Source organism: Sceloporus undulatus, chromosome 2 (assembly GCF_019175285.1).
Source record: "Sceloporus undulatus isolate JIND9_A2432 ecotype Alabama chromosome 2, SceUnd_v1.1, whole genome shotgun sequence".
NCBI classification, from domain to species: domain Eukaryota; kingdom Metazoa; phylum Chordata; class Lepidosauria; order Squamata; family Phrynosomatidae; genus Sceloporus; species Sceloporus undulatus.
In genome coordinates this window covers 302807590-302815563 of record NC_056523.1, presented here as the reverse complement: position 1 = coordinate 302815563, position 7974 = coordinate 302807590, and positions in this window count along the sequence as shown.

The following is a 7974-nucleotide window of genomic DNA, read 5'->3' as shown; positions in this document are numbered from 1 at the left end:
GTGCATAATAATAATAATAATAATAATAATAATAATAATAATAATAATAATAATGTTTTTATTTCTATCCCGCTCCTTCCTGCGATCAGGGCGGCTTACAACAAAAATAAAACAACAATACATAATACATTAAAATACCAATATATCAAAAGCCATCATACAACAATAAAAATAACAGGTAAAAAGCCCCATAGCCCAACCTCTTGGCCACGGAAGAGGAGGGAGGCCCACAGGATTTTATTTGGGGAATGCCTGTTGGAACGGGAAGGTTTTCAGGTCCTTCCTGAATTGGGCCAGGGTGGTAGTCGAGCGGAGCTCAGTGGGCAGCGTATTCCAAAGGGCTGGGGCAGCAGTGGAAAATGTCCTCCGTGTGGTGGAGGATAATCTAGCCCCAGGTACCTTCAGTAAATGCTGCCCAGACGTTCTGAGGGTGCGAGGCGGAATATATGGGGAGAGGCGGTCCTTCAGGAATCCTGGGCCCAAGCCATGTAGGGCTTTATAGGTAATTACCAACGCCTTATATTGAGCTCGGAAGCGGATGGGCAGCCAATGGAGATCTTTCAGCACAGGTGTTATATGGCTGGCCCTGGAAACGCCAGTGACCAGCCTGGCTGCCATGTTCTGCACCATTTGAAGCTTCCGGGTTTGGTATAAGGGTTGCCCCATGTAGAGTACATTGCAGAAATCCAGTCTCGAGGTTACCAGAGCATGTACAACAGTTTCTAGGTCCCTCTGGGCCAGGTATGGACGCAGCTGGCGAATAAGCCAAAGCTGATGACATGTGCTCTTGACCGTCGCATTCACCTGAGCAGTCAGGTGAAGCGACCAGTCAAGAAGCACTCCCATGCTGCATACGGAGTCCTTCACAGGGAGCGTGACCCCATTCAGGACAGGTGGAACCACCGCCATTCCTGGACCAGGGGAACCTATCACAAGTACCTCCGTTTTCTCTGGATTCAGCTTGAGTCGATTTTTCCTCATCCAGCCCATTACTGACTCTAGACAGGCCTCGAGAGGAGAGACGCCATCCTTGGTCACTGCATCAGTCGGAGACATAGAGAAAATAATTTGGGTGTCATCAGCGTACTGATAACCCCGCGCCCCATGTCTCCGGATGATCTCTCCCAGCGGTTTCATGTAAATGTTGAAAAGCATGGGAGACAGAATGGCTCCTTGAGGGACCCCGGTTTTGAGGGGCCTCTCGTCGGAGCACACGTCTCCCAGCTGCACCATCTGGGACCTCCCAAAGAGGTAGGACCGGAACCACTGGAGCGCAGTGCCCCCGATTCCCACCTCTGCCAGGCGCCCCAGAAGGATACCATGGTCTATGGTATCTAAAGCCGCTGAGATGTCCAAGAGCACCAACAGGGACACGCTTCCCCTGTCAATGCCCAGACGGAGATCATCGACCAAGGCGACCATGGCCGTCTCAACCCCCTGACCCACCCGGAAGCCAGTTTGAAATGGGTCCAGATAATCAGTTTCATCCAAGACCGTCTGAAGCTGGATCGCAACCGCCCTCTCGATCACCTTACCCAAGAATGGCAGCAGTGCATGCATGTAGCCATGCTGTCATTCGGGACAACAGGACTCGTCCCTAATGGTAGCATGACCACTTGCATGTGCCACCACTGGGAGTAATGGAGGCTGTCCCTAATGGCAGTTTAGCCACATTCACGCACTGCCATTATGAACAATGTGAGCTTGCCATACATGGATATTTGAATTCATAGATGGCAAGTTTGCAGATACAGAGGGCTGACTGTACATAAAGTGATACCTTGGAGATAGGCCCCAAGTTCAAAAATGAAATAAATTTGTATTTTGTACACCTTATACACATAACCTGAAGGTAATTTTAAGTATAATATTTTAAATAATTTTGTTAGTGAAACAAAGTGTGTTTACACTGCACCACCAAAAAACTAAGTTATCACTGTCTCAAACACCCATGTAGACAATTTTGGATTTTGGAATATTTCAGATTTTGTAATTTCAGATAAGGAATATTAAGCTGTAATGTTTTGTAATTGTATTGTTTTGATTAAATATTGTTTAAACTGTATTGTTTAAAATACAGCCAAGTATCCATTTGTGAAAGAGAGGCCAACTTCCCAGTTGACTTGCAGTCCTTTTAAACATTTTAAACCCATTTCCCACACCATCTCATTCTCTTGAATCAGTTATTAGTGTTTATTTCAGTTTATGATTTGTTTGGAGAGCAGTTAGACTATGTGCCAGTTCCATTGTATTGTCTCAGTGAATCCCAGTGAATCAAGTGATACATTGGAGGCAAATAGGCAAATAGTAATGCATCTTCCAACAATGCACAACTTAATGTAAAATTATTATAATTGTAGAACTCTGTACAACTGTAAAATGAATATGGAGGTTAGTCAATTACTATAAAAGAACAAGCACATGCATAAAGGAACTTGTGTGTGCATAAAACAGCAACAGGATTCTGGCTATAGTATATCTCAGTAGAACTGGATCACCTGGTGACCTCTAGACCTACAGTCTGTTGCTTGCCAGAAACCTATTGATAATGTTCCTTTGCCTTGAAAAGTACATGAAACTGTAAATTTCAAATAAAACTGTATACAAATGAGACAAAATGTAATGGTGTAAAAAAAATAAAGTTTTATTCCAAACAATGTAGAAAAAAATTAATTGAAGAAATGGCACATAGTATTTTAAAATAATATTTTATTCCAAGAATTTGAAGTCTGCATGTAAAACAGGTTTTATTTCCAGAAATAGTGCCTCTGAGGAAGTAGACTGAAGTCTACGAAAGCTCATGATGCCAATTTCTTTCTTTTAGTTAGTCTCAAAGATGCTAGAAGATCTCTCCACATACTAATTTTTTTCATTATAAATTATGGTTTTATTTCAACAACTAGCACATTATTTCTTTAATAAAACATTATTCTTTACATCCCGAGACCCTCCACCTCTTCCTCACATCACACTCTTTGTCTTAAACTGAATTTGGACTAAACAGTCCATCAACTAGAGGATCCCTTCAAACAGAACAGAAAAATATATTTTGTAAAGTATGATAGATACCCAGTGCTAATTCAATTTGCAATGAATCTATTTTCTGACTGCAAGCACCTACAGAATTTCTGGATATTCAAAATAAACCCCAAACCTATTTTTTCTATCTACTGCTCCTGCTTAGGACAGGCTATTTCCATTTCTGAGAAACTCTCCCGCCCCATCATTAGTCAGTTCCTAATGTCCTTCTAAATGCACAACAAAGAAACATGTGTTCTTTTATTTGTTTCTGAAATTGCTATCAGTGTTTTAAGAAAATATTATGTATCAATATCTACAGTTTTGCAAATGACAATGATGCAAAACAACAAAGGGATTCACTTTTGCTTCTCTTTTACAAGTTAAGCATTTTCTTTACTTTCTGTCTATAAACGGTTTTGTCTTATGGTATTTATCATCTCTAAACCATAATAGCAGTTTTAGATAATTTCTAGAGGAAAACAAATTAAAATGTTGCTATCTTTCTCATATAAAAGAGACCCAGTTCACCAGTGTTCACCTGAAAAGACCATGAAAACACATCGGGAAGGATATATGAGAATATATCTTTGCAACTATGAAAAATTGTCTTGTACAGGAAACAGTACTTTTTTGCACAGGGAAGTCTTTTTTTTCTGGTAAGAGAATAGATTTTGGGGCAACCACCAAAACCCACCAAAAATTTTTGTTTTCCTCTTCAGAATAGTTTCTCAGCAACAGGTCAAGTTGCTTGAATACTAGGGCTGAATCCACAGCTGTCAAATAATTCAATCTTAAGTAGATCCTGGTCCAGTTTGAACATAGAACATTCCTCTGTTTTCAAAGTGAAAGCAGTTCTTTTGGACACCTGAGGGCTTTAATGCAATTAAAATATATATATTTTTACTCCACATTTTCTTGGGGGGAAAAACTTTTTTTGAAAAAGCATGGCCTGAACTCCAAATTGGGATTGGGGTGGAATCAGGATGAAAGGAATTGGAGGGCAGGACAGGTTGGTGGAAGATTGCCTAGGCCAGGTGGTTACCTGAATGTTCCTGCCACAGAAGGTTACCTCCCTTGTTTACTTCCACATCCCACTACTGTGTTGTCATCAATTTAAAAAATGTTGTGTGCATGCAGATATTTGCATACCAAACATAGTGAACCTTCCCAAATCGGCATCTAAACTTGTCATGCAACTTCACTTTATAGAATAGGAGAGGTCCTTTTCACCTTAGGAAAAAGAGCATGAGGTGTGTCATGGAGGAGGGAGGGAACTAGTGATTGATTAACATTTGGAGTGAAGTGAAGTTCCAGGAGCAATTGAAGTAAACCCACAGAAACAGAGATATCGTTGAGAATATTGCTCATGAGTTGCAGCAAAAGGGCCACTAGAGGCCTGCAGAAGTGTGCAGGATGAAAAGCAAGACTCTCTAGCAGTTCTGCATGGAGGTATGTCATCACAATTTGTAGAATGGCAGTAGCATAGTCGTTATGTTCATCTATAAGGAGTTGCCACAATCAATGGAGATGCCACAACATATTTGAAGCATGGAGCTCACAAAACAATTATTGCCCGCATCCTGATAGGGCAAGTGCCCAGTGTACAGGAGTCTGAGGAACTTTTCTCCAGCCCCCTAGTTACCATGAATGAGAGGCGGTGCAGGGCTGTGATGGATGGGAGAGCCTCACATAGGTCTTACTGTTCCCCTCCATGTAATTGGAAACATGTTCCATCCAGGGTGGCCATTGGGTGGGTGCTTATTTTGGCTGCATCCGCACTGTAGAAATAATTCAGGTTGACACCATTTTAACTGCATCACTCAGTGCTTTATAATCCAAGAAACTGTAGTTTGTTGTGGCACCAGAACTTAAAACTACAAATCCAAGGACTCCATACATGACAGTTAAATTGATGTCAAACTGCATTATTTCTCCCATGCAGATGCAGCCTTTGTGCATTTTAATCTATAGCTGATGTTGAACTATCCAACTCCCAGGACCTTGGTGCCTCTTTCAACTGTGCTGTGGGTCAGTACCCTGATACAACATTACACAATGGTGTTCATTTTTTCTCATCTTCCTCTGGATGAAGCTATGTCCCATCATGTAACTTTCCACCAGGGATCTCTTCTCCAGTCTGTGGAGCAAATCATGGGGAGCATCCAGCACCTATGCTGGAAGTGAACTGAAGGGGATATCTGGATCAAACAAGCCAGGTAAACCCCCTTTTTGTAAAGACAGACTATGCAGACATTTGTACAGTATAATAGAATATTGCTTGTAGGCTCCTTTGCAATGTCAGAATATGTGGATAATCTGTGGCCTAGTTTTCCTTCACCTTACAAATCAGGCTGAAGCAGCTTCCAATTATCTGAGGGCATTTTTCCCCCACCCCTAGTAACCACCATAAATCTGAAAATGTACAAATAATCTTGTTATTATTCTTTTTTTAAAAAATATTTTAAAAATAGATGTTCTTTTCTGGCTCTGATTTGTCAGTTTTCAGGGATTGGGACAGTTGCTCTCTGTTTTAGCTCAAAACCACAATTTCTTGAATCCTCCAGGGTTTGAAAAATCACATATTCTTTCACAGAAATTAGCATTGAGGGCCTCGGGGCAAGAAAAACAGCCTCGAGGGGCTGCATGAGGCCCTTGAGCTGCATTTTTCCTACCCTATGGGCAATAAATAAAACAGCAGATCCTTCTCAGATTTTAATTATGCATTTCATTTTCCTGATCCACTCAGCAATAGTGTACAAATAGGAGAAGCAATGACAGTTCATGAAAAACACATCATCATAACCCTGTTTTATGTTCGTGTCATCCGTTAAATTAGATGTGGCAGGACACGTAAGTCTGGATATTTTCACCACCAGAGAGGCAGCCTTGTAGTATTTTCTCTCTTTAGATCTCAGTAGCTCCATTTTCCAAAGGGAAATGTATCTATTTTAATCCTCTAGGCTCTTAAATAACAGCTTTCAACTGGCCCTGTCTTGGTGATGGTGATATCTGTGTAAAGTTTGCTGTTGATTTTCATGAAACAATTGTAGTCTTCTAACAGAAAGGGTTATTGCAACAAAAAGAGTTTTATAATCTTTAAGTGGCTGGGAGTTGAGAAATTGTGCAAACCTGTATGTTGTTAGACTTACCAAACCCACTCTTTTCCTGCATGATTCTCACCTGCAGCTATTTTTCTACTCTCCATCTCTTTGGTGCACCCCCCCTAACCCTAGTACGGACTGAGTCCGTACAAAATGACGGCTCCCCTTCCACAAGGGGGCCGCCATGACGACGTCACGACCGCGCCACCTCTACACGGGGCGGCGGGACGTGACGTCGTCGGTCCGCGCCAGGGCGCCTAGGGCGCCCTTTCCGCGGACCAGGAAGGAGCTCCATTTTGGAGCTCCTTCCTGGTTTGCGGCAGCACTTTGCTTCGCTGGGCACAGCCTTCAGATGGCTGCGCCCAGCGAAGCAATGGAGAAAGGGGCCAAGCGGCCCCTTTCTCCTTCTCCCCGCCGCCGCGTGGTGTCCTTGGGGCTTGAAGCCCCAGGGACACCCCTTTTCAGGCTGCGGGGAAGCGGCGATTTGCTGCTTCCCCGCAGCCTGAAAAGCGACGGATTGGGGCCTCAGCGGCTGCCGTTCTGGCAGCTGAGGCCCCGATACACCGAGGAAAGGGGCGGGTGCAGCCTGCCCCAAATGGGCGGTCTATAACCCACCGTACTCTCATCCATCACAACATGTTATAGGCAAGTTTGATAAGTAAAGATACTTTTATATGTTCAAGACAAAGGTTATTTCCCCCCGCTAGACCCTGTGTGGGTGAGTGGGCATGGATTTTTGTTAAGCCGTTGAGGTACCACTGTACTCTGCTTTAGAGATCCAGTACTATCACTCACTTTTCTCTACACATGTGTGTTCCTCAAGCCCTATTGAGTTCAGTGGTACTATGGCATCCCTACATGAATAATTGCAACTGGTAACCAAATGTTGGCATCAATGATTTGAAGATTACTTAGATAACGTCTGAATTCTTGGATTATATCTGGATCATAACTGTCCATTTTTCAGGGAGATTTTTAAAGAAAAAATGTAATGGAAATTTATTTCGGTGTTCAGGTGCACCTATTTCTAGGTACCCTGCTTAACAGTGAGGTACTTCCAAGTGTTCATATATATAGGATTACACTCTAGATTTAGGTATGCTTGTTTGGCTGCATTTTGTTTTTGCTTTACAGTCATTTTTGAAAATATAATATTTTCAAACAAATAGAAGGCCCTCTTCTTGGATACCCAGCACCTTCAATTAACAATTTCTTTCATGATATATCATTACAGAGAGAGGAAAATAACCTCATTTGCAGCATTCTTATTTTTCCCTGCAAGTCAGATTAATGTACCATCATTTGAGTGACACTTTATTAAAGTGCACACTTCAAAGAAATGAATTATGCATTTGTATCCATTTACTTGTCCTAGTGAGGCTTAAATTAACAATTAAAATGAGAAATACTGCAAAGAATTAAAGCTCGCCTTTAAGCATGCAATAATACTTAACTTTGCATCTCGTTAAACTTCATACTGTGTTTCTAATCAATTTCAAGAGAAAGAAAACATTATATTATCATAGCTTTAATCCTGAAACACTTACTCCAAAGAAAGCCAATTGGTTTAAGTGGAACTACTTTGGAGTGTATGATTTGATAATCTAACAGCAGATCAATGGCAAGGTTAAAATGAAGTGCTTTGATTTAAGTCTACTTAGACCTGTGTACTTCAGTCGGATTAAACCGTCTTGCATTTGGTCTTATTTAACCAGACTGTGCACCAGGATGCCCTTTGATGCTAATTTATAGCTTGCACTTGTAAGATTAAAAAATAAATCTGATGTCTATGTGAAATCTATACACGCATGCATGCATGCACATATATGTTCCGCCTGCATGTCAAACTAGT